Source organism: Amblyomma americanum, chromosome 1, assembly GCF_052857255.1.
Source record: "Amblyomma americanum isolate KBUSLIRL-KWMA chromosome 1, ASM5285725v1, whole genome shotgun sequence".
Classification (NCBI taxonomy): Eukaryota; Metazoa; Arthropoda; class Arachnida; order Ixodida; family Ixodidae; genus Amblyomma; species Amblyomma americanum.
In genome coordinates, this window is record NC_135497.1 from 126441595 (window position 1) to 126468567 (window position 26973).

The 26973-nt window shown below is 43.6% G+C and overlaps 1 pseudogene; it reads right to left on the reverse strand.

The window, feature by feature from the left end:
- Positions 1-711: 711 nt before the first annotated feature.
- On the reverse strand, positions 712-1845 carry LOC144113538 (uncharacterized; annotated as a pseudogene).
- Positions 1846-26973: the final 25128 nt, after the last annotated feature.

Genomic DNA, 26973 nt, shown 5'->3' on the forward strand with positions numbered 1-26973 from the left:
AGCTGCCTTGCCTGCTTTGGTGCCTGCAGATCTGGGTACAGCCTTGGAGCCAGCGGTTAAGCGACAGCATCTTGACTCTGACTCTGCCACTCTGATGCCATGTCTGGGACTTGATGATGCTTCAACAAATATACCGCCTCGCCATTTGGCCTCCAATGGAAAGGATATTATTGAAAATTATGCCCGTTCTATGATAATTTGCATCGGAATAAAAATGCCATTTTCTAACGCTTCCGTGTTGGGTTATGATCCATGATCTGACACGCACTTTCATCCCGTCTGATACATTTCCGGCGTGAGAAAGATTTTACCTAAAACTTGAGTCGTAAATAGCCGCGCGATACTAATGCGCTGCATCTTGAAAATTAGCCCACTCAGCGAAACAATGTTTGAACAGTCTCCATATACAGTGAAGAAGCAACGATAAGCGTGAAGCAAAAACTTTCTGGTGCAATAATTTTCTGCCCTTGTGAGCGGAAAAGGGCACGAGGACCCCCACCCCCCTTATATTTATTATGCTTAGATCTATGATTAGATCGAATGAAACATTAATTGAGCGAGGAAGTGAAACGTCAATGAGCATCGAGTGCTGCTCAACAGAGTCCATATCATTAACTGCTTTACACAAGATAATTTCATGCAAACAAAATTTTAAGACTGCCACACTACTGATTTTAATTTCAAGCAATGAATTTTCTTAGCGTTTTGAATTCAATTCACGCCACCAAAGCGAAAATCGAGCTTGGGCAGCGGAATCTCAAGGCGCCAGAACCGCTCGACAGGATCGATGGATAAGGCTGAAGCCTTTAAATTGGGTGGTGGCTCGAGCCACCTAGCTATGACATGAAATTTTACTCGTCTTGATTTTAGCCACCAATCAGATAACCTTCGCTTGGTTACTTCCACATGCGTAAAATCTACTTTCCCTTCACTCTCCTTAAACCCCAATGCCTTGGATAAATCAGCCCCGCTGCTTTCCACTGTAGGGTGAAGCCCTTTACAGAAAAGTATCAAGAGTTCAGCTGTTTCCTTCTCCTCTCCGCACGCAACGTACAACGTGTCTATCTCGTGGTACCTGACTCTATACGTCTTAGTCCGGAAAACTCCCGTCCTGGCCTCAAACAACAAAAAGCTTCCCCTACAGTTATCACAGATATTTTCCTTGGCAATTTCCTACTTAAAAATTCTGTATGTTCCCAGTGCTGATTTCGTCAGCATCCCTGTTTTCCACAGAGCTCTCTCTGTTTCCTTAACCTTTTTCTTAACCAATAATTGCTGATTTGCCCCCCTACTGCTGTCCAGATATTTGCTTGTCAATTTTCTAGTTTGCTTTCTCCATTTCGTGTCAACATTCCTTATATACAGGTACCTGAAAACTTTCCTAGCCCACTGCTTTTCCCACATTTTTCTCAATCGCTCCTCAAATGCTATCTTACTGCTAGCTTCTCTGCTTTTGAACGATGCCCATCCCATATCCACCTGTACCCACTGATATGGTGTATTGCCAAGAGCTCCCAAAGCTAGACTCCCTACGCTACGTTGCTTAATTTCCAACCTTGCTTGAACATCTGGTCCCATGTGCAGGACCGAATTACCGAAAGTCAGGCTAGGAACCATCACCCCTTTCCAGATCCCTCTTACCACTTCATACATATTGTAATTCCACAGTGCCCTATTTTTCATGACAGCTGCATTAATACTAGCTTTATTCATTACACATTTTTTATGCTCTGACAGATACTCAGCACCGTTAATTATACACACCCCAAGATACTTGTACTCATCCACTACTTCTAGCGTGAACTCATGTATTCTATGCTCGCAAACCTCATCATTAAATATCATGATACAGATTTTTCCTTACTAAACTTGAAACCTAATCTATCCCCATGTGTACCACATATGTCTATCAACTTCTGTAAATCTCCTTTGTCAGCCATTAGCACTATATCATCGGCGTACATTAGTCCCGGTAATGACTGTTTAATCCATTCTCCTTGCTTGAAAAAAGGAAGGTTGTAGCCTAGTCCGCTCCTCTCTAGTTCAGTCTCTAACCTTTGCAGGTACAACATGAACAACAAAGGAGACAGAGGACATCCTTGCCTAAGCCCCCGCTGTATCTCTACAGGCTCTGATACATTTTTTTCCCATTTTATAAGCACTCTGTTACCTTTATATATATCTTTTAAAAGATTAATTACTCCATCTTCCACATCCAATGTGCCCAGTATGTCCCACAGATACTCTTGAATAACGTTGTCGTAGGCTCCCTTAATATCCAGAAATGCTAGCCATAGGGGCCTGTGTTCCTTTTCAGCAATCTCTATACACTGCGTCAATGAAAACAGATTGTCCTCCAACCTCCTTTGTTTCCGGAACCCATTTTGTAGCTCCCCTAGCACCCCTCGTTCTCCACCAAAGCCTGCAATCTGCCCTTTATAATCTGCATCACCACCCTGTAAACCACAGATGTCACTGTTATGGGACGGTAGTTACTTACGTCAGCTTTGTCCCTCTTTCCCTTATATATCATGTTCATTCTACTTAATCGCCATTCATCGGTGAATTTTCCATCCGCTATCATTTTATTCACTACCTGTATTAATGTTTGCTTGGATTTTGGTCCTAGCTTCTTTATTAACATAATCGGAATACCATCTGGTCGTGTTGATGTGCCACTAGGAACCTTCTTCTCTGTCCTTTCCCGCTCTCTTTGCTCAAGTGAAGCTATTGCAGTAACCGGTCTATCCTCCTTCGATAAATTATGTGCAACATTTCCTTTGAATTTTTCTGTCATCCTTGTTCCTATGTGTTTTATCCCTTCATCCCCTTTTAGTCGAATACCCTGATCTGTAACAATAAACCTTTTCTCTAGCCTAGTCTTATTACTCATTGCATTTAGATGCTTCCAGAATTTTTGAGCTGCAATTCTATCCTTTTTATTCACTTTTGACATCCATTGGGCACCCTTTCTTCTAATTTTCTCATTAGTCAAATAGGATGCTTCCCTTCTACACTTTATGAAGGTCTCCCATTTTCTGTCTACTTCAACTTCTGGCTGCCCTCTGACATCAGCGCCATCTGTCGGCTTGCAGCCGAACTGCAAGGCGCGCTAATCGGGATGCTGCAGCGGGAGCAGTGTCAACACCTGTGTGAATGAATGGCTGAAGTGTCGTTGGTTCGAATCCCGATTGAAATTTGTTTAATTTTTTTTTCACGTAAGTTATTTCATATAGGTAAGTCGTTTAAGACATGTGCCGACATTTGTTTTTAACCATTGAAACTCTTCTCTTCAATTATTGGAGCGACAGTTCCACAATTGGAGGCTCGCCGCAGGTGTGGCTATGACGTCATACCACGTGATTTGTTGCAGCTGTTGCCCCTCGTTCCGCCGCATGCGCCGACCGCTCGTTCTCGCCAGTTGTGTCACGTGAATAACCACTTGATTCGCTCTTGTTTAATAAAAGGCAGCGCTCACTGCTTCCACCGCTTTGAGCGCTGCCTTTTATCTGTTACGGGTGATAGAGTATCTGTTACGGGTCTAATGGACTTATTTTTGGAAATGTGGCGGAGAGTTTGAAGAATGCTTCACTCCCACCACCGGTTGGCCCGGTATTGCACTACCTCCGGGATCGGCCTTGTCTTTAGCGCGTCTGTACTATTCTGTCTTTCTATCCCATTTTTCAACTCTCCTACTATCTGCACGTGGTAGCGATTGTGGCTCGGCTTGAGCCAGTGAGCAGGCCTGTGCACTTTCCTTTTCTTTCTTCCTGGCAACAGACAGACAGACAGACAGACAGACAGACAGACAGACAGACAGACAGACAGACAGACAGACAGACAGACAGACAGACAGACAGACAGACAGACAGACAGACAGACAGACAGACAGACAGACAGACAGACAGACAGACAGACAGACAGACAGACAGACAGACAGACAGACAGACAGACAGACAGACAGACAGACAGACAGACAGACAGACAGACAGACAGACAGACAGACAGACAGACAGACAGACAGACAGACAGACAGACAGACAGACAGACAGACAGACAGACAGACAGACAGACACCGCTTTTTGGAGCTCCAGCGACTTCGTCTAAAGCTAAGTGCTTTTCGGTATTTGCTTTTCTGCATGCTTTAGGGCTGCAGTTTTAAACCGTGTTAGGGGTAGGAAGGCTAGCGGAGGTGTGTGTGCCGTAGGTCTTTGTGTAGGAATTTTGGCATGCTTTTACGTTACGTAGTCGGTCGGACGATGGGTCGGCAAGCTAGGAAAGCGAAGGTGGACGGGAAGCTAGTGCAGCGCCAGGAGTGCGTGCGAGCATCGGTGTTATTAGACGAGACCGAATTCGGGAGCTTAGCCAAGGCAGAGGGGGCTAGCTTCGCGTGCACGCTATGTAAACGTTATTTTTTTTTTGAGGAGGCCGTTCGGACGTTGGAAGGGGAATGGGCAGCTAGGATTAAGGAACTGAAAAGGGACCTGATGGTGGAACGAGAGGAACGGATTTAGCGAGAAACTCAGGTCGCCGAGACGCTTAAGAGGGAGGGGGCTAAGACCGACCTTTTGGAGCGAATTGTGGGTGAGCTGAAAGAGGAGCAGGTAGAAGCACTCAAGTCGCGGCCAGCAGGTCACCCCGGTTCGGAGCAGTGTCAAGTGGTGGACGAGGACAGCGTGGTAAACCTAAAGGAGGCTCGTCAATCCTACAGCGCTGTAGCGCAGCAGGCCTCGAGTGGGGAAGACAGAAAGGTAAAAACGGGCACGGTGACGCGCGACAGTAACGTACGGCGGCGGGAGAGACAAGTAGCGCGATCCGGAGGGCAATAGTCGCGCAGTCAGGAAGCGGACGGGTAGAGCTCAGAAGGGTTGGTAGTTGGCAACTCGAACGTAGCGAGGGTTGAGGAAGGCGTTTTGACAACAGTGAAGGCGCACAGGCGGGCGCAGGTGGAGGCCCAGTCAGGGAAGTGCATGGTATACATGCAATGGCCAAAGCCCTGGAGGTGGTAGGGGACAACAAGGATAACGAACACATCGTCGTTATCTATGCTGGTCTCAACGATGTGCTGAAGGGGAAGAGCCAGAACTTCTAGAAACAGAAGTGGGGATGCTTAGGCCTTTGAGAGTGTGCATATCTTGTACACAATCCCAGAAGTCCGGAGGCAGTCTAGCGGAAGGGAAAGGAGGGTCGTTGAGGCTAACCGTGCAATTAGGTTAATGAGTCGACGACTAAGGACACCGGGTAATGGAAGTTAACAGGGACGTGTACGAGGCAAGCTCCCACCCACCCTTTTGCACAGAATGGCATTCACTACAGGGGTGCCACTGCCAATTGAGGGTAGGGAGTGGGATAGGTTGCCAGGCAACAGCTTTTTGGCGGGACCCAGAGCTCTAAGGAAACCAGTGTCGACAAGGAAGGACCAAGGTCAAAGAAACGATGGAACCATAGGAGAAGAAACAGACATAAACGCCAGGGCCAAGTTAATTCAGATATAGGTTACATTAACATGCAAGGTGGCAGTAATAGGCTAAAATTGGAGAAAACAGAAGAACAGTTAAGGCAGGAGATACTAATAGTATATGGTTTAGTGGAAACACATTTTAGAGACATGGAGCAGCCACCCTGTAACCCAGACTACGCATGGGAATATTGCAATAGAACAGAGGGTAGCAGAAAGGGGGTTGGAGTTGGGGCATTCATTTATAAAAAGATGAATTTTCAAAGGGTTAAACTGGGATGCAAGGAACATTTATGGCTAAAAGGAAAAGTGTCAGAGGAGCTAGCAAACACTCCTTGGCTTCGTATACCTGTGGAGGAGCTAATGCCAAGGAGGAAAAGGGGAAAACTGTAGAGTGTATTGCAAGCGACATTGATGAGCTATAGGAGGACAGGGCGAGATAATTATATTAGATGACATGAATGCACACATAGAAAACCTGAATGGGTACACATATTTGACAGGAAGCATGCTACTGGTTATGTGCGACAGCATTGATTTAGTTGTATGCAACCGCACCGAGAAGTGTGAAGGGCTCATAACATGGGAAGCAGAGAGTCTGCACTCGACGACTTATGTCACATAGGATGTATAATAGATTAGGTGTAACGAACATAGATTAACATGGTTTCAGAAGTCTAAGTAGTGACCACAAATGTATCAAGTTGAGTTTCAGAAGAGAAACTAATGTAGGACTGAAGTGAGATGAACAAACGAAGGGGAAAAGCCATTGGAACCAGCAGCCAAACAAATTGAAAAAGTGATTTTTGAGGATAACGAAATAGAAAGGACTTATACCAAATTAACTCAATTACTTGAGCTAGAGCTAGCTAAGGTGCAAGTCAAGCCAAACGGGAAAACACGCAAACCCAAGGGTTGGTGGGATGAGGAGGTCAGGAAGGCGATAGAGAAATGTCAGGAAGCGTCCAGGGAACACAGATATTCCAAGAGCCAGAAGCTGAAGTAGATAGAAAATGGGATACCTTCATAAAGTCTAGAAGGGAAGCATCCTATCTGATTAATGAGAAAATTAGAAGAAAGGGTGTCCAATGGATGTTGAAAGTAAATAAAAAGGATAGAAAATCAGCTCACAAATTCTGGGAACATCTAAATACACTGAGTAATAAGACTAGGCTAGAGCAAAGGTTTATTGTTACAGATCAGGGCATTTAACTAGGAGGGGATGAAGCAATGAAACACATAGGAACAAGGATAACAGAAAAAATTGAAGCAGGAAATGTTGCACATAATGTATCGAAGGAGGATAGACCGGTTACTACAATTGCTTCACTTGATCAAAGAGAGTGTAAAAGGCAGAGAAGAAGGTTCTAGTGGCACGTCGACAGGATCAGATGGTATTATGTTAATAAAGAAGCTAGGACCAAAATCCAAGCAAACATTAATAGAGGTGCTGAAAAAAATGATAGTCGATGGGAAAGTCCCCGATGAATGGCGATTAAGTAGAATGAACATGCTATATAAGGGAAAGGGATACAAAGCTGACGTAAGTAACTACCGTCCCATAACAGTGGCATCTGTGGTTTACAGGGTGGTGATGCAGATTATAAAGGACAGACTACAGGCTTGGGTGGAGAAAGAGGGGGTGCTAGGGGAGCTACAAGATAAGTTCCGGAAACAAAGGAGGTTGGAGGAGAACCTGTTTTCATTGACGCAGTGTATGGAAATTTCTGAGAAGTAGCACAGGCCCCTATAGCTAGCATTTCTGGATATCAGGGGAGCCTACAACATTATTCAAGAGAATATGTGGGACATACTGAGCACATTGGATGTGGAAGATGCATATAAAATGGGAAAAAATGTATCAGGGCCTGCAGAGATACAGCGGGGGTTTAGGCAAGGACGTCCTCTGTCTCCTTTGTTATGCATGTTGTACCTGCAAAGGTTAGAGACAGAACTAGAGAGGAGCGGACTAGGCTTCAACCTTTCTTTTTTCAAGCAAGGAGAATGGATTAAACAGTCATTACAGGGACTGATGTACGCGGATGATATACTAGTGCTAATGGCTGACAACAAGGAAAACTTGCAGAAGTTGATAGACATTTGTGGTACAGAGGGAGACAGATTAGGTTTCAAGTTTCGTAAGGAAAAATCTGCAGTCATTATATTTAATGATGAGGGTGGCGAGCATAGAATACAGGAGTTCATGCTAAAAAGAGTGGATGAGTGCAAGTATCTTGGTGTGTGGATAAATAATGGTGCTGACTATCTGACAGAGCATGAAAAATATGTAATGAATAAAGCTAGTAGGAATGCAGCTGTCATGATAAATAGGGCACTGTGGAATTACAATAGTTATGAAGTGGTAAGAGGGATCTGGAAAAGGGGTGATGGTTCCTAGCCTGAATTTTGGTAATGCGGACCTGTGCATGAGACCAGATGTTCAAGCAAGGTTAGAAATCAAACAACGCGCCTTAGGGAGGCTAGTTTTGTCAGCACATGGCAATACACCAAATCAGGGGTGATATGGGATGGGCGTCGTTCGAAAGCAGCGAAGCTGGCAGTAAGATAGCATTTAAGGAGCGATTGAGAAAAATGGGGAAAAACAGTGGGCTAGGAAAGTTTTCAGATACCTGTACATAAGAAATCTTGACATGAAGTGGAGCAAGCGAACTAGAAAATCGACAAGCAAATATCTGGACAGCAGTCGGGGGCAAATCAGCAATTATCAGTTAAGAAAAAAGGTTAAAGAAACAGAGAGAGCCCTGTGGAAAACAGGGATGCTGATGAAATCAGCACTGGGAACATACATGATCTTTAAGCAGGAAATTGTCAATGAAAAATATCTTTGATAATTGTAGGGCGGGAGTTTTGCGGACTAAGACATATAGTCAGGTACCACGAGATAGACACGTCGTGCGTTGCGTGCGGAGAGGAGGAGGAAGCGGCTGAACACTTGTTACTTTTCTGTAAAGGGCGTCACCCTGCAGTGGAATGCAGCAGGGCTGATTTATTCAAAGCATTGAGGTTTAAAGACAGTGAAGGAAAAGTAGATTTTAAGCGGGTAGAAGTAACCAAGCGAAGGATATCTGTTTGGTGACTAAAATCAAGACAAGAGTAAAATCTCACAAGTTATGGCTAGGTGGCTTGAACCTCCGCCCAATTTAAACGGTTCAGCCTTATCCATCCATCCAAGTTTAAATTACACACGCATAAACGAAAGTATCGGGCTGAACAGCCGCCGCCTTAGCTCATTCCGGTGAGCACCGGACGTGAAATTTGGAGGTCGTGGGTTCAGTCTCATAATCTGCATGTAGTTGTTTTAAGGTGAAAGCCTTATTATCTAGCCCCATTACAAGAAAACCGGCGGCGTCAGTATGCGTATGGAGATGGTACAAAAGAGCATGCCATGACCTTCATCACCTGGAAGTTGATTAGGGTGGATTCTGGTGTATTGCTCTGGAATAAGGGTGCGCTGCGGTGTATAAATAAGGAGTTACATAAGATTCAGTTATATTGTGTTGGATTACATTTAAGTTGGATTAGGATGTCTTGTTGTGGATTAAGAGTTAATTATATTGAATTAAATTGCGGTTGGGTGAAATAGGTGTGGATTCCATTGAATTCAGTTCACGTTACGTGAATTACGGTGGAATTTGGTGGATTATGTTGGATTAGGAGTAGATTACATTGGATTCCGCTGCAGTAGAGTGAATTAAGTTGGATTGCCATGGAATACATTTAACTAAGTTGGATTGGGTGGATTATGGTGGATTGTCGATTGATTAAAGGAGGATTACGTGATTAAGTTATACGGTGGTGCTTAAGGGTCAATTAAAGTGGATTGGTGGGTGGATTAAATGTCTATGCTTTTGCCTTGACAGGACATAAGTAGTCTAAGAGCCCTCTAAAACTTTCTTTTTTTCTTATACTTTCGAATCAATGATCTTTCAGCAATAAAATAATTACACTAATAATTTCCCATTGATCAACACTGCAAATAAAAAAGATCGAAACACTCCCCTGTGATCCTTGGGTTCGGTGACTCTTGGCTTCCTTTAAAGGAGAATAGACACCTAACTATTGGGTACGTGGATTACCACGTGGGATTCTTCTACAATGGCTACATAATGCATAACCGAATTTCTACTGCTGTTTCGGTTACAACAGCTGAACGATGGCTGCGATGTCAAAGTGTGTTTACAGGTTAAATGAGATATTAAAATGCTGCAATATAATCGCTGTTTCGTCATATCAATTCCCTACAACGGTAATTAAGCCAGACTGCCTCAAGAGCCGGAATAACATCCAATGTAGAAGCAGCGATTATATCGCTGTTTTTTTCATGCCTTTGACGTCACAGTCATTGTTCAGCAATTCAAACTTAACTGGCATGACAAAAAATTCAGGTTATAAATTGTCTTTCGCATTATTTTAAAATTATTGTTTACTTATACTTTTCTTTGTTATTTACCACAAGACACACAAGGCGTCACTTTGCGACCACACTTAACTTCAGTGGGCGCTGCGAGGTCTGGTGCGGAGAGGAGGAAGAAATGGCTGAACACTTGATACTTTTCTGTAAAGGACTTCACCTTACAGTGGCAAGCAGCGGGGCTGATTTATCCAAGGCATTGGGGTTTAAGGACAGTGAAGGGGAAGTAGATTTTGAGCGGGTAGAAGTAACCAAGCGAAGGTTATCTGATTGGTGGCTAAAAGACGAGTAAAATTTCATAAGTCATGGCTAGGTGGCTTGAGCCACCGCCCGATTTAAAGGGTTCAGCCGTACCCATCCATCTATCCATCCAACAATTAGTGTACTTTTTAACATTTTCTGTTTTGTTTTTTATGGCTGGGGCGCAGACATGGCGCCCAGCTTATACAAAGGGTACAGTCAACAAATCATCATCACTAACTGAAAGTACCCTAGCTGCTTGGCGCCGCGCCACCTATTGGTCAGTTGTGATCAGGTCATTAGGTCTACTAGCTCTAGAAGAGAAAGGAGGGAGCATCCGGCGAGAGCCTTGAAGCCTAGTCATAAAAAGTAAAAACGCATTAAAAAAGTGTCACCCCCCTCCCCCCTCCCCATGATCACGCTACGTGATAGAGTGCGGTGATATCTAGCCCCGCAGGGCGCGCGTATGCGCGGATTAGCGCGGCGGACTGACTGTAGATCAACCTCCTTGCTGTAGACAACCGCGCCACAGGCCGCGCAGACGCACACTAAAATATACCAACGCCAAAACACTAAAAAGGACTGACTGGGAGAGCCAAAAAAGGGGGAGGGGGCGGCTTCACGAGCGCCTGGCATCGCGCTCCCTTTTCAGTTTTTTAAAGCAAAAGCTTTACTACTCCAGCCACCAAGCGAGCCATTTCGGCTCGTCGCGCCGTATGTAATATCCGTGGCCCACGAACGACCTTGAGCCGCCATTGCCTAGCAACAGTGCTGGCGGTTACGCGTTAAAAGTAACGGCGTTACCGGTAACGCGTTATTTTTTTCGGTAACTTAGTAACGTACTCGTTACCATCTGGGAACTGTAACGGGTAACGTACTTACGTTAACATTTTTGGGTAACGTGGCGTGCCACGTTACTAGTTACTTTTTGTTCCAGTTGCCCCCACTACGCCCTCTTTTTTTAGAAAAAAAAGCCCAGAGCACCCGAAGTTTTGTTGCAAATAAACAAACAGGTGCTCTCGATTACTTTTTTTGCTACTTGCATGCATGCCAGAAAACACCTGGCCTTGATGACGCACCCAACTAAAAAAAAAAGACAGAATAGCCATTAATCACGAAACACATGCACGAACACGCATTCACACCCTTGCCTTCACCTACCTTCCCTTCCTGAACCACTCACACACCCAACTCTCTACAAAGGGGAAGCGTGTCGAGCATTATGGAACATCATATTTTTCAGAAGTACTGTAAATTTTTTGAGAGTTCAGTGATGTTTCCTTTGTGAAGTTAAAATTGATGTTGCAGTGTCATATTGTGTTTAATGTCGCATTCAGAAAATGGCTTCACCATGTGCCACAGAGTTAGAATCCATCACATGTAACTCTACAGGCACCTTTAGGCCACTATAACATTTATAAGCTCGTGCACATTTGTGCAAAGTAATTTCGTTAAATCAGGATTTCGCGTAAAATGGTTGTTTGGGCTAGAAGTTATATGTGAAATATGAGCTTTATAAAATTGTTATCATGAGTTCATCAGGCGAAGACGCCCAAATTAAAATTTATGGCCGTGAAGTAACGGCAATAATAATAAGAATAATAATAAATAATAATTGGTTTTAGGGGAAAGGAAATGGCACAGTATCTGTCTCATATATCGTTGGACACCTGAACCGCGCCGTAAGGGAAGGGATAAAGGAGGGAGTGAAAGAAGAAAGCAAGAAAGGTGGCAAAAGGTGAGCATTTGGTGACGAGTCCGTTTACCTTGACAATGGTTGCAAAGCAAATCACAACTCGTTCACGAGCATTGTTCAGTTCCACACATGGCAGAGCTAGGCTGAGAAAAAAAAAAGCATGCGGAACTCAATCACTGAGAGACCAAAGTCTTTGTCTATTGTGGGGTGTGAGAAGACCTGCGCATGCAGGTCATTGAACTGCGCTTTCTGTATCCTAGCTTCAGAGATGCCATGGAACACTCTGAACTGAGAGTTGGACTAGCGTATGCAAAAAATGTGCAGTCCAGGCCATCGAAGGCAGACCCAGTGGAAGCCCAAAAAGCGCACTTTGCAAAGGCATGAAATGGCTGAAGCACTGAAATAGCTGTGGGAAAAAATTTTTGAAAGCCTTCAACTCATCTCCAGCATCTCGTGCCATGAAACAGGGCAAGGATATACCTATCCAGTTCATTTCCGTATCTTGCTACCACAAATCATTTCACAAAAAACAGATGAGGAATTTTAAATACCACGGATTTAATATGTGCATTCGTCGTGAATTTATCTTATTTGGTTTTTTATTTCACGTTCTGCGACAACCTATATTTTTTATTATTGTAAAGTAATGCATCTCATTTACAATTCATATTTTTATTTTCATCCTGCAAGTTGGTCTCGCAATTTTATGTTTATTAGTAACATGTAATTTGCTTATTCTATGCCCTAGCGGCCTCGTATATTAAATAAATTGCAAACCCAGCTTGCATCCTTCTTTTGCCAAGGCAACAAACACTGCTCTGAATTTGTCATCGACTACGAGAGTGAATACCTTGAAACCAAGATAGTAAGCTGAGTCTAAAATTTTCCAAGTCTTTAGTTTATTAGCATTTCTGAACAATGTACCTTTTCTTAATGAATGTTAGCCTCTGTGCGTATTCATTTGCTATACTGCTAATTCTGTCAAATGAGAAGTATGGGAAAAATCGACATTTCATAGCTGGCCACAATACTGGAAACTTGACAATGACCTGATGCACTGCAGAAAGTCCTGTTTGAAACATCTTTGTTGTGCCCGTCAGTGTTAATAGCTGCACATTTTCTAAGAACCAAAATTCAAAACGAATTCATTTGCCTACTTACAGGCTATTAAATGATTGCTGCACCTCTGTCAGGCATGGACACATGTAACAGTGGACATGCACAAAACTTCCTGAAGCTCGTTCCTTAGATGAAAAATGCCATGTAAGCAACACGGGGACTGTATATTAGCCCTTCCATGATGTTATACTGAAGTGCGTTGGCTACATACCATCATGACAGTAGCAGCAACCACATAACCTTTTGTACCTTTTCAAACAATTCAAGCAGACAATTAGGCAAAGCTAGTGTGCTTGGAACTATATTTTCCTGATAACAGTGCAATCACATAGCGGCACATACCAACAGTCACGAAAATGTGCCAACAACCACTAAACCACCCTCACTATTCGTTAACCTTTCTAGTTTCATCCAGCACTCTTCATTTTTATTCTGTTCATTTTGATTATTTTTAACAAGGACGAAAGTTTAATCTTTGCAGAAGTTGTGAGCTATGTTTTACCCATACTTAGACAACATGGTTTGTATTTTATGAGTTAACTGCCTGAGGGCAACTTTCGACAATTTTTAGATCTGAACATTGAGTTCTGTACGGATCTGGTGTGCTGTTGTTATGCGCGCGTACAAAAAGGGGGGCTTCAGCCATTCGACCCCTCACATTCAAAATTAGTAAAAAGAAAGAGGGATTCCTTCCCTTTGCCTTGAGTCTGGGCTCAGGAAACCATGCCCTTACAAGATGCAGTTTAGTTCTGAAAGCCAATGGGCCAGGCTGGTTGAGCTGGGTTCCCTCGTTCACTTGTGACACGTTGCCGAAAGCCTATGCAGAAGATGAAGAGGAAGACAGTGCGAGCTGGGGCAGATGTATGAGGCCTTCCTTCCTTCCTTCCTTCCTTCCTTCCTTCCTTCCTTCCTTCCTTCCTTCCTTCCATCCTTCCTTCCTTCCTTCCTTCCTTCCTTCCTTCCTTCCTTCCTTCCTTCCTTCCTTCCTTCCTTCCTTCCTTCCTTCCTTCCTTCCTTCCCTTCATCAAGAAGAGCTGAGACTGGCAGTGGTGCTGTATGTGCACAAGTTTCCCTCAATTTGAAAAGCGTTGCGAGCAAGCATGGTGTACTGCTCATCTTTTCAGCCGGTAGGAGGATCAGAGGCCTTTACTCTTGGATCGGAAAAGGAGGTAAAGAGAAAAAGAGGCTTCGTTACCAAGTGTGGGTGACCTTCCATGAAGTGCACCAAAGGGGTAGTATATGAAATCGCCCTCTGAAGCGGTTGCTCCTATATTGGGTAAACCGGGCGCTGTGGAAATGAGCAAATCAAGGAACATGTACAAAATGCTGCGCGAAATAAATATGGCTGAAATTTAACAAGGCACATCACAAATTGTCCTTCGTGTTCTTGTGAGCCATGCTTTGCTGGAGTGCGATTCCTTGTCAGAAGTAACACCACGGTAGCCGGGCAACTGATTGAAGCATTCTACAACAAAAAGGAAGGTAGCTCGTGCATCAGTGAAAATTCTACATCATTGTATAAGGCCAAGAAAAAGTTTTTCAAGCATTGTTCATCGTATCACATTTGACCGCTAATAGAGTCCAGAGAACCTCAGACTCCGACTAATCAGATGATTAGGCAGGCTTTCGTAAAGGCTATTCGACAATAGCCTATGTTTAAACTATCAATCAGGTGATAGAGAAATGTGCAGAATGTGGCCAACCCTTTTATATATATAGCCTTCATGGATTACGAGAAACCTCAGCAGTCATGCAGGCACTACACAGGGTGTAGATGAGCGTATATATGTAAAAAATACTGGAATATATCTATAATGGCTCCATAGCCAGCATAGTCCTTCTAAAGTCAGCAATATAATTCCAATCAGAAAGAGTGTCAGGCAGAGAGACACGATCTCGGCAATGCTATTCACCACCTATTTACAAGAGGTGTAGTAGTAGAAAGTGGTTGATTACAAATAATAATAAAAAAGAAGCAAAAGATTTTTGCTAGCCCCGGCATCTGCCATTGATACTGAAGCACCTAAGCCGGGGCAGCGGAAATAAAGGATAGCAGACAGAATGGAGAAATTAAATGAAAGAGGTGAGGGGACAGGAAGAGGATAGGGGGAGAGGTAATATGGACCACAAATATATACGCAATAATAAATATGTACAGATTGCGCGCGTGATTAGTTCATGATGAAGCAACAAGAGGTGTTCAGAGGCATGGAGTGGGTGCCGTTGAGGATAAGCGTTAATAAAGAATACCTTAGTAATCTGTGATTTGCTGATGACGTTGCCTTGCTAAGTCCCTCAGGGGATGATCTGCAAAGCATTATCAAGGAGTTCGACAGGCAGAACAGAATAGTCGGTCTAAAAATTAACATGCAGAAAACCAAAGTAATGTTCAACAGTCTTGCAAGAGAACAGCACTTTACAGTTGGTAGCAAGGTGCTGGAAGTGGTAAGGGATTATTTATTTATTATTTATTTACAAAATACTGCGGACACTGAGTCCAAGCAGGGTGTGCGAACAAGTCAATCAAACCACAAAGAAAACGCAACACTTAAAAAAAACACAATAGAGCAATAATTTGTTAAAACTCAAGGGACAATGGTTTAATCAGCTGATTCCAATCTGTTATTGTGCGTGGAAAAAACGAAAAATTGTAAGTGTCTGTTCTAGCGAATATAGGGGTTAGAGACCTGGGATGGTGTTGACGAGTTTGTGTGGTTGGTGATGGCGTTAAGAATGATGAGGGATCTTAAACAACTTTGTTATGTAATAAGAGAGAAATAAATTCTAACCTGAGATTTCTTCTACGATGTTCAAGGGGTTCAATTTTATTAACCTCCATTAAAGTAGTTGGCGAGTCAGTCCTTGCATATTTATTAAAAATAACCTGACAACTCTTCTCTGTATTCTTTCCAGATTTTTTACGTTAGATTTAGTATACGGGTCCCACACTATGCAAGCATAATCGAGTTTAGGTCTAATTATTGAAGAATAAAAAAGTAGCTTAATGTTAGAAGGGGCATTTGTTAGTTTGTCTTAAGCAGCACAATTTTCGAAACGCAGCAGAGCAGATATTGTTTATATGCAAGTTCCACGATAGACTGCTAGTTATGGTTACCCCTAGGTATTTGTAGTTGGATGCTTGTTGAAGAGGGAAAGAGCCTACTTTATATGTGTAGCTACGTCGTATAGTTTTACTGGTTATAGGCATATAAACACTTTTATCAGAATTCAGAATCATGCCCCATCGGTCGCACCCGTCGAAAACGTTCAAAGCATTGTCCAGGTCACTCTGATCCTCCTTATTTGTAACTTCTCGGTAGAGAATGCAATCATCAGCGAACAATCGAATCTGCAGTGGCGGGTTTACATCTTGAACAACATCATTGACGTACAAGAGGAAAAGCAGAGGGCCCAAAACACTTCCCTGAGGAACACCGGATGAAACTGGAAGAGAGCCCGAACGTTGTCCACCCACTTCAACAAACTGTTTACGGTCTTTTAAGTATGCAGTAATCCATGTTACTAAAATATCAGGAATGCCAATTTCTTTCATTTTAAAGATTAGTTTATCATGAAGAACTTTATCAAATGCCTTGCTAAAATCCAAAAATATTGCATCGATTTGGCCTTTATTATTTATGCAGGAAGCAAGTGAATTTATTACTATAATTAGTTGTGTTGCCGCCGAGAATCTTTTTCTGAACCCGTGCTGGAAGCCGGTTAGCACGAGATTTTTTTCTAAAAATTCGTTCATACAGTGTGCAACTAAATGTTCTAAAAGCTTACAGCATGGGGACGTCAGTGATATGGGACGGTAGTTCTGCAAAAGAAGACGGTCTTCTTTTTTAAAAACGGGAACAATTCGGGCTGTCCTCCAGTCATCAGTCATCACGTATTTTGCATGTTGCCATTGAAGCGTGAAAATTTATCAAAAGGAATTTAGCCAGAGTTTCGGCATAGCATCGCAGAAATGCATTTGGAATGTTGTCAGGACCACATGCCTTTTTGGTTTTTAGGTTCAGTAACATGAAAAACACACTAGGGTAAGAAATAAAATTCAGTTCGGCGGGATAATACACTCGACTGTTGACGGCACATGTGCTCGGGGCAGAAAATGCACTTTGAAAATAACTATTAAAATGCTCAGCAATAGCCTTTCGTTCACATATCGTAGTGTTGTTCACTAAAATTTATGTGACTGCTTTCTTTTTTTTCACTAATATAATTCCAAAACTTACTTGGCTCGGTTTTTATAAAGTTTCGAAGGGATGTGTGGAATAAATCATTTTTTTGAATCACGTAAGGCACGTGCTAGGGCAGCACGTGCCCTAGGACAGGTAGGGCAGGTAGTGACCGCAGATCACTTAGGGCAGGTAGTGACCGCAGATCTGGATCACAAGAAGGAAATGGCCATAAAAATGAGAATGGGGTGGAGCGCATTTGGCAGCTTCTCTCTGATCATGAACGGCAGTTTACCAGCATCCTTCAAGAGAAGAGTATATAATGGCTGTATCTAACCGCTACTCACCTGTGAGGCAGAAATGTGGAGGCTAACAAAAAGGGTTCAAATTAAACTGAGGACAAGGTTCAACTTAAACCGAGGACGATGCAGTGAGCTATGCAAAGGAAAATGATAGGTGTAACACTAAAACACGGGAAGAGGGTAGAACTTAAACTGAGTACAGGGTTCAACTTAAACTGAGGACGATGCAGTGAGCTATGCAAAGGAAAATGATAGGTGTAACGCTAAAACACGGGAAGAGGGTAGAACTTAAACTGAGGACTGGGTTCAACTTAAACCGAGGACGATGCAGTGTGCTATGCAAAGAAAAATGAGAGATGTAACGCTAAAACACGGGAAGAGGGTAGAACTTAAACTGAGGACAGGGTTCAACTTAAACTGAGGACGATGCAGTAAGCTATGCAAAGGAAAATGATAGGTGTAACGCTAAAACACGGGAAGAGGGTAGAACTTAAACTGAGGACAGGGTTCAACTTAAACTGAGGATGATGCAGTGAGCTATGCAAAGGAAAATGATAGGTGTAACGCTAAAACACGGGAAGAGGGTAGAACTTAAACTGAGGACAGGGTTCAACTTAAACCGAGGACGATGCAGTGTGCTATGCAAAGAAAAATGAGAGATGTAACGCTAAAACACGGGAAGAGGGTAGAACTTAAACTGAGGACAGGGTTCAACTTAAACTGAGGACGATGCAGTAAGCTATGCAAAGGAAAATGATAGGTGTAACGCTAAAACACGGGAAGAGGGTAGAACTTAAACTGAGGACAGGGTTCAACTTAAACTGAGGATGATGCAGTGAGCTATGCAAAGGAAAATGATAGGTGTAACGCTAAAACACGGGAAGAGGGTAGAACTTAAACTGAGGACAGGGTTCAACTTAAAAACTTAAACCGAGGACGATGCAGTGAGCTATGCAAAGGAAAATGATAGGTGTAACGCTAAAACACGGGAATAGGGTAGAACTTAAACTGAGGACTGGGTTCAACTTAAACTGAGGACGATGCAGTGAGCTATGCAAAGGAAAATGATAGGTGTAACGCTAAAACATGGGAAGAGAGTAGAACTTAAACTGAGGAAAGGGTTCAACTTAAACCGAGGACGATGCAGTGAGCTATGCAAAGGAAAATGATAGGTGTAACGCTAAAACACGGGAAGAGGGTAGAACATAAAATGAGGACAGGGTTCAACTTAAACTGAGGACGATGCAGTGAGCTATGCAAAGGAAAATGATAGGTGCAACGCTAAAACACGGGAAGAGGGTAGAACTTAAACTGAGGACAGGGTTCAACTTAAATTGAGGACGATGCAGTGAGCTATGCAAAGGAAAATGATAGGTGTAACGCTAAAACACGGGAAGAGGGTAGAACATAAACTGAGGACAGGGTTCAACTTAAACTGAGGACGATGCAGTGAGCTATGCAAAGGAAAATGATAGGTGTAACGCTAAAACATGGGAAGAGGGTAGAACTTAAACTGAGAACAGGGTTCAACTTAAACTGAGGATGATGCAGTGAGCTATGCAAAGGAAAATGATAGGTGTAACGCTAAAACACGGGAAGAGGGTAGAACTTAAACTGAGGACAGGGTTCAACTTAAAAACTTAAACCGAGGACGATGCAGTGAGCTATGCAAAGGAAAATGATAGGTGTAACGCTAAAACACGGGAATAGGGTAGAACTTAAACTGAGGACTGGGTTCAACTTAAACTGAGGACGATGCAGTGAGCTATGCAAAGGAAAATGATAGGTGTAACGCTAAAACATGGGAAGAGAGTAGAACTTAAACTGAGGAAAGGGTTCAACTTAAACCGAGGACGATGCAGTGAGCTATGCAAAGGAAAATGATAGGTGTAACGCTAAAACACGGGAATAGGGTAGAACTTAAACTGAGGACTGGGTTCAACTTAAACTGAGGACGATGCAGTGAGCTATGCAAAGGAAAATGAGAGATGTAACGCTAAAACACGGGAAGAGGGTAGAACTTAAACTGAGGACAGGGTTCAACTTAAACTGAGGACGATGCAGTAAGCTATGCAAAGGAAAATGATAGGTGTAACGCTAAAACACGGGAAGAGGGTAGAACTTAAACTGAGGACAGGGTTCAACTTAAACTGAGGATGATGCAGTGAGCTATGCAAAGGAAAATGATAGGTGTAACGCTAAAACACGGGAAGAGGGTAGAACTTAAACTGAGGACAGGGTTCAACTTAAAAACTTAAACCGAGGACGATGCAGTGAGCTATGCAAAGGAAAATGATAGGTGTAACGCTAAAACACGGGAATAGGGTAGAACTTAAACTGAGGACTGGGTTCAACTTAAACTGAGGACGATGCAGTGAGCTATGCAAAGGAAAATGATAGGTGTAACGCTAAAACACGGGAAGAGGGTAGAACTTAAACTGAGGACAGGGTTCAACTTAAAAACTTAAACCGAGGACGATGCAGTGAGCTATGCAAAGGAAAATGATAGGTGTAACGCTAAAACACGGGAATAGGGTAGAACTTAAACTGAGGACTGGGTTCAACTTAAACTGAGGACGATGCAGTGAGCTATGCAAAGGAAAATGATAGGTGTAACGCTAAAACATGGGAAGAGAGTAGAACTTAAACTGAGGAAAGGGTTCAACTTAAACCGAGGACGATGCAGTGAGCTATGCAAAGGAAAATGATAGGTGTAACGCTAAAACACGGGAAGAGGGTAGAACATAAAATGAGGACAGGGTTCAACTTAAACTGAGGACGATGCAGTGAGCTATGCAAAGGAAAATGATAGGTGCAACGCTAAAACACGGGAAGAGGGTAGAACTTAAACTGAGGACAGGGTTCAACTTAAATTGAGGACGATGCAGTGAGCTATGCAAAGGAAAATGATAGGTGTAACGCTAAAACACGGGAAGAGGGTAGAACATAAACTGAGGACAGGGTTCAACTTAAACTGAGGACGATGCAGTGAGCTATGCAAAGGAAAATGATAGGTGTAACGCTAAAACATGGGAAGAGGGTAGAACTTAAACTGAGAACAGGGTTCAACTTAAACCGAGGACGATGCAGTGAGCTATGCAAAGGGAAATGATAGGTGTAACGCTAAAACACGGGAAGAGGGTTGAACTTAAACTGAGAACAGGGTTCAACTTAAACTGAGGACGATGCAGTGAGCTATGCAAAGGGAAATGATAGGTGTAACGCTAAAACACGGGAAGAGGGTAGAACTTAAACTGAGGACAGGGTTTAACTTAAACCGAGGACGATGCAGTGAGCTATGCAAAGGAAAATGATAGGTGTAACGCTAAAACACGGGAAGAGGGTAGAACTTAAACTGAGGACAGGGTTTAACTTAAACCGAGGACGATGCAGTGAGCTATGCAAAGGAAAATGATAGGTGTAACGCTAAAACACGGGAAGAGGGTAGAGTGGATCACGGGGACAAACGCGGGTTAATGACATTTTAGTGGAAATCAAGAAGAAATGGGTTCGGGCCGGGCATGTAAAGCGAAGGCAAGATAACCGTTGGTCGTTAATGGCAATGGACTGGATACCATGAGAAGGCAAGCGTACCAGGAGGCGACAAAGTAAGCTGGGTGGATGAGGTAAAGAAATTTGTGGGGATAAGGTAGCCGTAGCTGACACAGGACAGGGTTAGTTGGAGAGTAACTGGAGAGGCCTTTCTCCTGCAGTGGACTTATTCAGGCTTGTGATGATGGTGGTGACTTTATGCATGAATGAGTTCTTTGTGTAACTGACGACTGAGTGTATATATATATATATATATATATATATATATATATATATATATATATATTTATATATATATATATATATATATATATATATATATATATATATATATATATATATATATATATATATATATATATATATATATATATATATATATATATATATATATATATATATATATATATATATATATATATATAAAGTGCAATTTCCATTTCTTTCAAGGAGGGGGAAGGGGTGGCAAAAGGTGGCATTTCTCAAGGGCATGGAGCAAATGGAATAAATACTTCCTGCGATAACTTGCAATAATAATTTTTCCCAAGAGACTCGTGCTTGCTCTGTCATTTTCTTTCGCTGTGCGCATGTCCCTTCCAGCAGATTTCCTTTTCATTCAATTCACTAAATAACAACACCCACACAACACTCGTAAAACACAGCAGTAAAATTTTTACAATGGAAGTTCTGCGCTAGAGATCAAAAGTAGGACACTACAGAACGCTTCTGATTAGACAACGAAAGAGGCGGTTTGCTTGTATTCTGTGTTCACTATCCCATTTCATGCGAGTAGCCAGACTTCAAGCATTCAGTGAATAGACTACTCAGGCTTACCAGCTTTCTGCATGCAATCCATGCAGTCTGCGCAGCACTGCAGCAAACATGACATTCACTACATTCCCTTCAAAGGTTAGAGTGCACCTATGCACTAAAAGTTTGTATCATTTGTTTGCATTATATGAACTATGCACTGGAGTACGCGCTACAAAACACAAGCCATTGAGCAAAGCAAGACACACAAATGCATCACACAAACGCGTTCTCCAAGTTAATGCATAGCTTAAAAGCAAAAGCTACCGTAATGAAATTATTAATGCGAAATAATTACTAGGCTATGTCTGCAAAATGTAAATGCAGGGTTGAGGTGTCCACCGAGATGTCGAGATCTGTGATCTACTGCGCCCTTTCCTTTCGTCAAAAACATTTCCTTTTCTCAAAACACATGCCTTCATGGGGGTGAGGTGTCCACCGAGATGTCGAGATCTGAGAGCTTTCTTTCCTCAAAACCCATGCTTTTGTATTTGTCGACGTATAAACTTAAGTACACTCAGAATTTTTTTACTGCAGCCATGTCGAGTGCAACGGCAGCTCACAGAAACCAAATGTGTGCTGGCCCCTACACGCTTCCACGCCCACGTGTAGCTGATGACAGGCACCACAGAGGACAATACTTGACTGTGTTCTAACTGAAGCCCAGTTAAAACGCAACGGCATTTCCGAGTCAAAGGACTCCCTTCCAGCCAATGGCGTCGACCGATTCTTATCCTGGTAGTGTGACAGAGCAGGGAGTGGTAGATGAAAGGGGGTAATTCCTTCCCACTATGGTCTGGGATAGACCCCTCTCTCCATTGTGGCGCCACTCCCTGCATTGTCACGTACGCTAGCAGGGTCATGAGAATGGGCCCACACCATTGGATGGAAAGGCTTCCTTTGACCGGGAAAAGCATGGAGTTGTATCTGTGGAGGAAAGAACTGGCCACGGAGATTCAGCAAAGGAGGAGGGTGTTTTGCGGGAGATTTGAAGGTGCTTCTTTACTAAAAACTTCAAATTAAGTGGAGCTTTGGCCAAACTAAGTGTTTTGTGATTATTGACAAAGCAGTTGAAAAAAAAAAGTGTCTTCAAACCTCCTGCAAAACGTCCCCTTCCCTCCCTCACCCCTCTGCTTTGACGAATATCCACGGCCGACAAATAAGAGGGCGCCAACGGTGCAATTGCGGAGATGACGGCTTGATTTGTTTAGTCATCGCCGCAAACAATCGTTGTCCGTCCGCGAAATCTGTCACAGTATGGCGTCATCAATGGCATAATTGCTATAACCCATATACTCTTAGTAACTACTAAGTAATCGGTGATTAGTTAATTAGTCCTTCATTAGTAAACAAATAAAAAGTTAATATAAAAAGAAGAAACAAACAAAAATAGAAAAATGAAGTCAAAAATTAAAATGAAAAAAATACAAATAAACCAATAAAGAAAAATTTAACAATATAAAAACTACAGAGAAAATGCGATGCCTACAGGCGCCGTCGAAAGAAACCGCTCCTAAGTCCATGCCATTGCATTCGAGCACGTAAGCAGACTTAGTGCCCAGTGTTTTTTTTTCTGATCCATTCAGGCAAGAGCCCCTGACAAATTTAGCATAAAACAATTCCGCTGACCAAACGCCATTTCTGTGCGAAGTTTAAGCTCACACAATATATTCCACCAGTTTGGCTGAGAGAAGTATTTTACAGCACGCGTTTCATTGCGGAACATGGTTCATCTACTTTCCCTTCGGTGTCCTTAAACCGCAATGCCTTGGATAAATTAGCCCCGCTGCTTTCCACTGTAGGGTGAAGCCCTTTACAGAAAAGTATCAAGCGTTCAGCCGTTTCCTCCTCCTCTCCGCACGGAAAGCACAACTTGTCTATCTCGTGGTACCCGACTCTATACGTCTTAGTCCGCAAAACTCCAGTCCTGGCCTCAAACAACAAAGAGCTTCCCCTACAATTATCATAGATATTTTCTTTGGCAATTTCCTGCTTAAAAATCCTGTATGTTCCCCGTGCTGATTTCGTCAGCATCCCTGTTTTCCACAGAGCTCTGTTTCTTTAACCTTTTTCTTAATCGATAATTTCTGATTTGCCCCCCTACTGCTGTCCAGATATTTGCTTGTCAATTTTCTAGTTCGCTTTCCCCATTTCGTGTCAACATTCCTTATACATAGGTATTTGAAAACTTAATTTCCTAGCCCACAGTTTTGCTACTTCTCGTTTACCACGTGCATCGCCATCTCTGGCGGAAAGCGCACTAGTAACTTTCGCAAATGTTATTATTTTCAGTTTTGCTTGCGGGCGCATAAATAAATATTATTGCATAAATAAGAGAACAGATTGTTCATGGAATGCCAACTCTTTGCGAACCCCTTTTTGGAGTAGAACAGCTAACATGTCTGAACATCCCGCGCTCTCTGAGGTTCACTGAGCGTGTTTAATGCATTGTTAGTAAAATGATCTGCTGCATGAAAACTTCCTCAGAGCAATCCACTCTTTACATCGCCTGCGTTCGTCGCGCCATCTTCACGTCGGCCGACGTGGCAGCTGGCGGTCTGGCTGGTTCGATCGAAGTTTGAAGTTTCATCGGAAGAGAGAGAGAGAGAGAGAAACTTTATTTGGTCCATTAAGTGTTTAGCGTTCGGTCTTCGTCTTCATCGCTGCAGACTCTTGACCTTCAAAGCAGGGTTGAGCCCCTAGTCCAGGGCTCCACTGAGTCGCGCTGCTTCGCTTGCGTGCTGCACCATTGCCCTTTGGGCGGCGAGCTCGCAGCTGGATAGCCGGCTCCCCCACTGCTCCGCACTCGGGGTTTTGTATTGGTGGAACGTGTTGTTTCGCTTACACTCCCAGGTTATATGGTAAAGCGTGGGGGTCGCCCCGCACCACGGGCATGTGTTCCTATACTGTGTAGGATACATCTTGCTAAGTGTATGTAGGTTAAAGAATGTTCCCGTTTGCAGCCTCCGCCAACTAGCTGCTTCTTGTTGTGTTAGGCCCTTATGTGGCGGGGAGTATCTAATACTCCTGTCTCTTTGATAGTTTAGGTATTCTGAAAATCCGATCTCCACGGGGAAGTGCTGTCCCAGGGCGTATGGCCGCTCGGCTCGGTACGTGATCTCTCGAGCCAAGCTCTCTGCCCTTTCGTTTCCTTCTATCCCCGTGTGTGCCGGAATCCAGATTAATTTGTGGGTTGCTGTTTTGCTGAGGTGTACTGCTTCGCGAAGGATAGCTAAGGCAGCCCTGCAGATTCTACCTTTCGTATAGTTTCTGCATGTCTCTCTTGAGTCCGTTAGGATGACCAATGATTCGTCTTTTCGATAGCCCTCACCCGCTGCCAGCGCAACAGCGACCTCCTCCGCTTCCGCTATCCTGACGCTACATGTAGTTGCGCAGGTGATTAGATTGTCTGCGTAATCAACTACCTCCGAAGCTGTCTTGTAGTAGCTTTCGCGTCTATTCCATGGATACATGGTTGCATCCGTGAAGACTGTTTTCTAATTTGGCTAAGTACCTCTCCACGTAATCTGCCCGCGCCTCTCTCCTGGCCGCGTAAAAATTTGGGTCCATGTTTTTCGGAATGGGATTGAACTGCAGGGTTTTACGGATCTCGTCGGGTATATCGGCGGATCGATCGAGATGCCCCCTTGGGTCGCGACCCAACCTTGTCAGGAGCGCTCTTCCTGCAGCCGTGTCTCTGAGTCGTTGCAGCTGTGCTTCTGCCAGCTCCACAAAGGTGTTGCTGATTCCTAGCTGTAGCAGCTTCTCATTCGATGTGTTTCTTGGTAGGCGGAGTGCCGTCTTGTAGGCCTTCCTTAGGATTGCATCTGCCTGTTCCGTTTCGCTTTTGATCATGGGGTGGTATGGCAGCGAGTAGATGACCCTACTGACTATGAGGCTTCTTACTATAGTTTAAGCGTGTCTTCTTTCATTCCATGTCTTCGGTTGGAGACTCTGGTTATCATTCTGTCTACCTATTCGGCCGACTTGCCGAGCAGGCAGAGTGTGGGGCTGCATTTTCTGCTTGCTTGCAGCCACATCCCTAGGACTCTTATCATGTTTTTCTCCGGGATATTTTGCCCCTCTAGTTTCACTTCGAGCGGCGCGTCGGTGGGATGTCTTCCTACCCTCAATAGTTCGGACTTTTCTGTAGATCAGGATAGTCCTCTTTTCTTCATGTATATTTCAACGCATTTTTCTGCTCGTTGTAGCAGTTCTTGCTTTTCCCCCAGGGATCCATGGTTCACCCAGACCGTGATGTCGTCTGCGTACATCGCGTGCTGGATGCCCTGGGTTCTGCTGAGTCTTCTCGTTAGGCTAATTATCGCCACATTAAAGAGTATGGGCGAGATGACCGAGCCTTGGGGTGTTCCTTTGCTTGGGGTAGTGAAGACGTCACTCCTCAGCTCCCCTAGTCCCACCGCGGCCATTCTGCTGGTCAAGAAGTCTTTGACATAGTCATGGATTCTCCCGCAGTTGGTGTTGTTTAGCCCCTCTATTATAGCGGCGTGGCCGACGTTGTCAAAAGCACCTTTTATGTCGAGTGTCATGACTACGTTTTCCCCTTGTTTGGGCATTGTCTCCAGGACTTCTTCTTTAAGCTGCAGAAGTACGTCCTGCGTCGAGAGGTTCGCCCTGAAGCCGAACATGGTGTCCGAGTAGAGCCTCTTATTTTCTAGGAGTTGCTGGATGCGTTTCGTGACGATCCTCTCGTACAGTTTTCCCAGGCAAGAAGTGAGGGAGATTGGTCTGAGGCTCTCGATCTGCAGCTTCTTGCCTGGTTTGGGGATCATGACTACTACGGCATGCTTCCACTCAGCTGGTATCTTTCCTACTTCCCATAGTCTGTTTAGGTAGGACAACTGGTCCACCGCTTCGGCGCTTAAATTTCTTATGAGAAACTTTCTATTTCTACCTGCTCCTGACGCTGTGTTTTTCGTAATGGCTCTCATTGCCGCGGTCACTTCCTCTCTGGTGATGGGCTTGTCCATATCTGGATTTTCTTCTCCAAGGTAGTTTCCTTCGTAGCCCTTGGGCTCATTTATTTCTGACTTTCTGACTTCATCGGGAATAAATGTGCATAGGACTGAGTATCAGGCTACGGCACAGCCCCAAAACCAGCACGAGCGGTGTACAGGTTAAAAAAGAAAGAGTGCCGAAGGTGAGCTATGCCGAAACTCCGT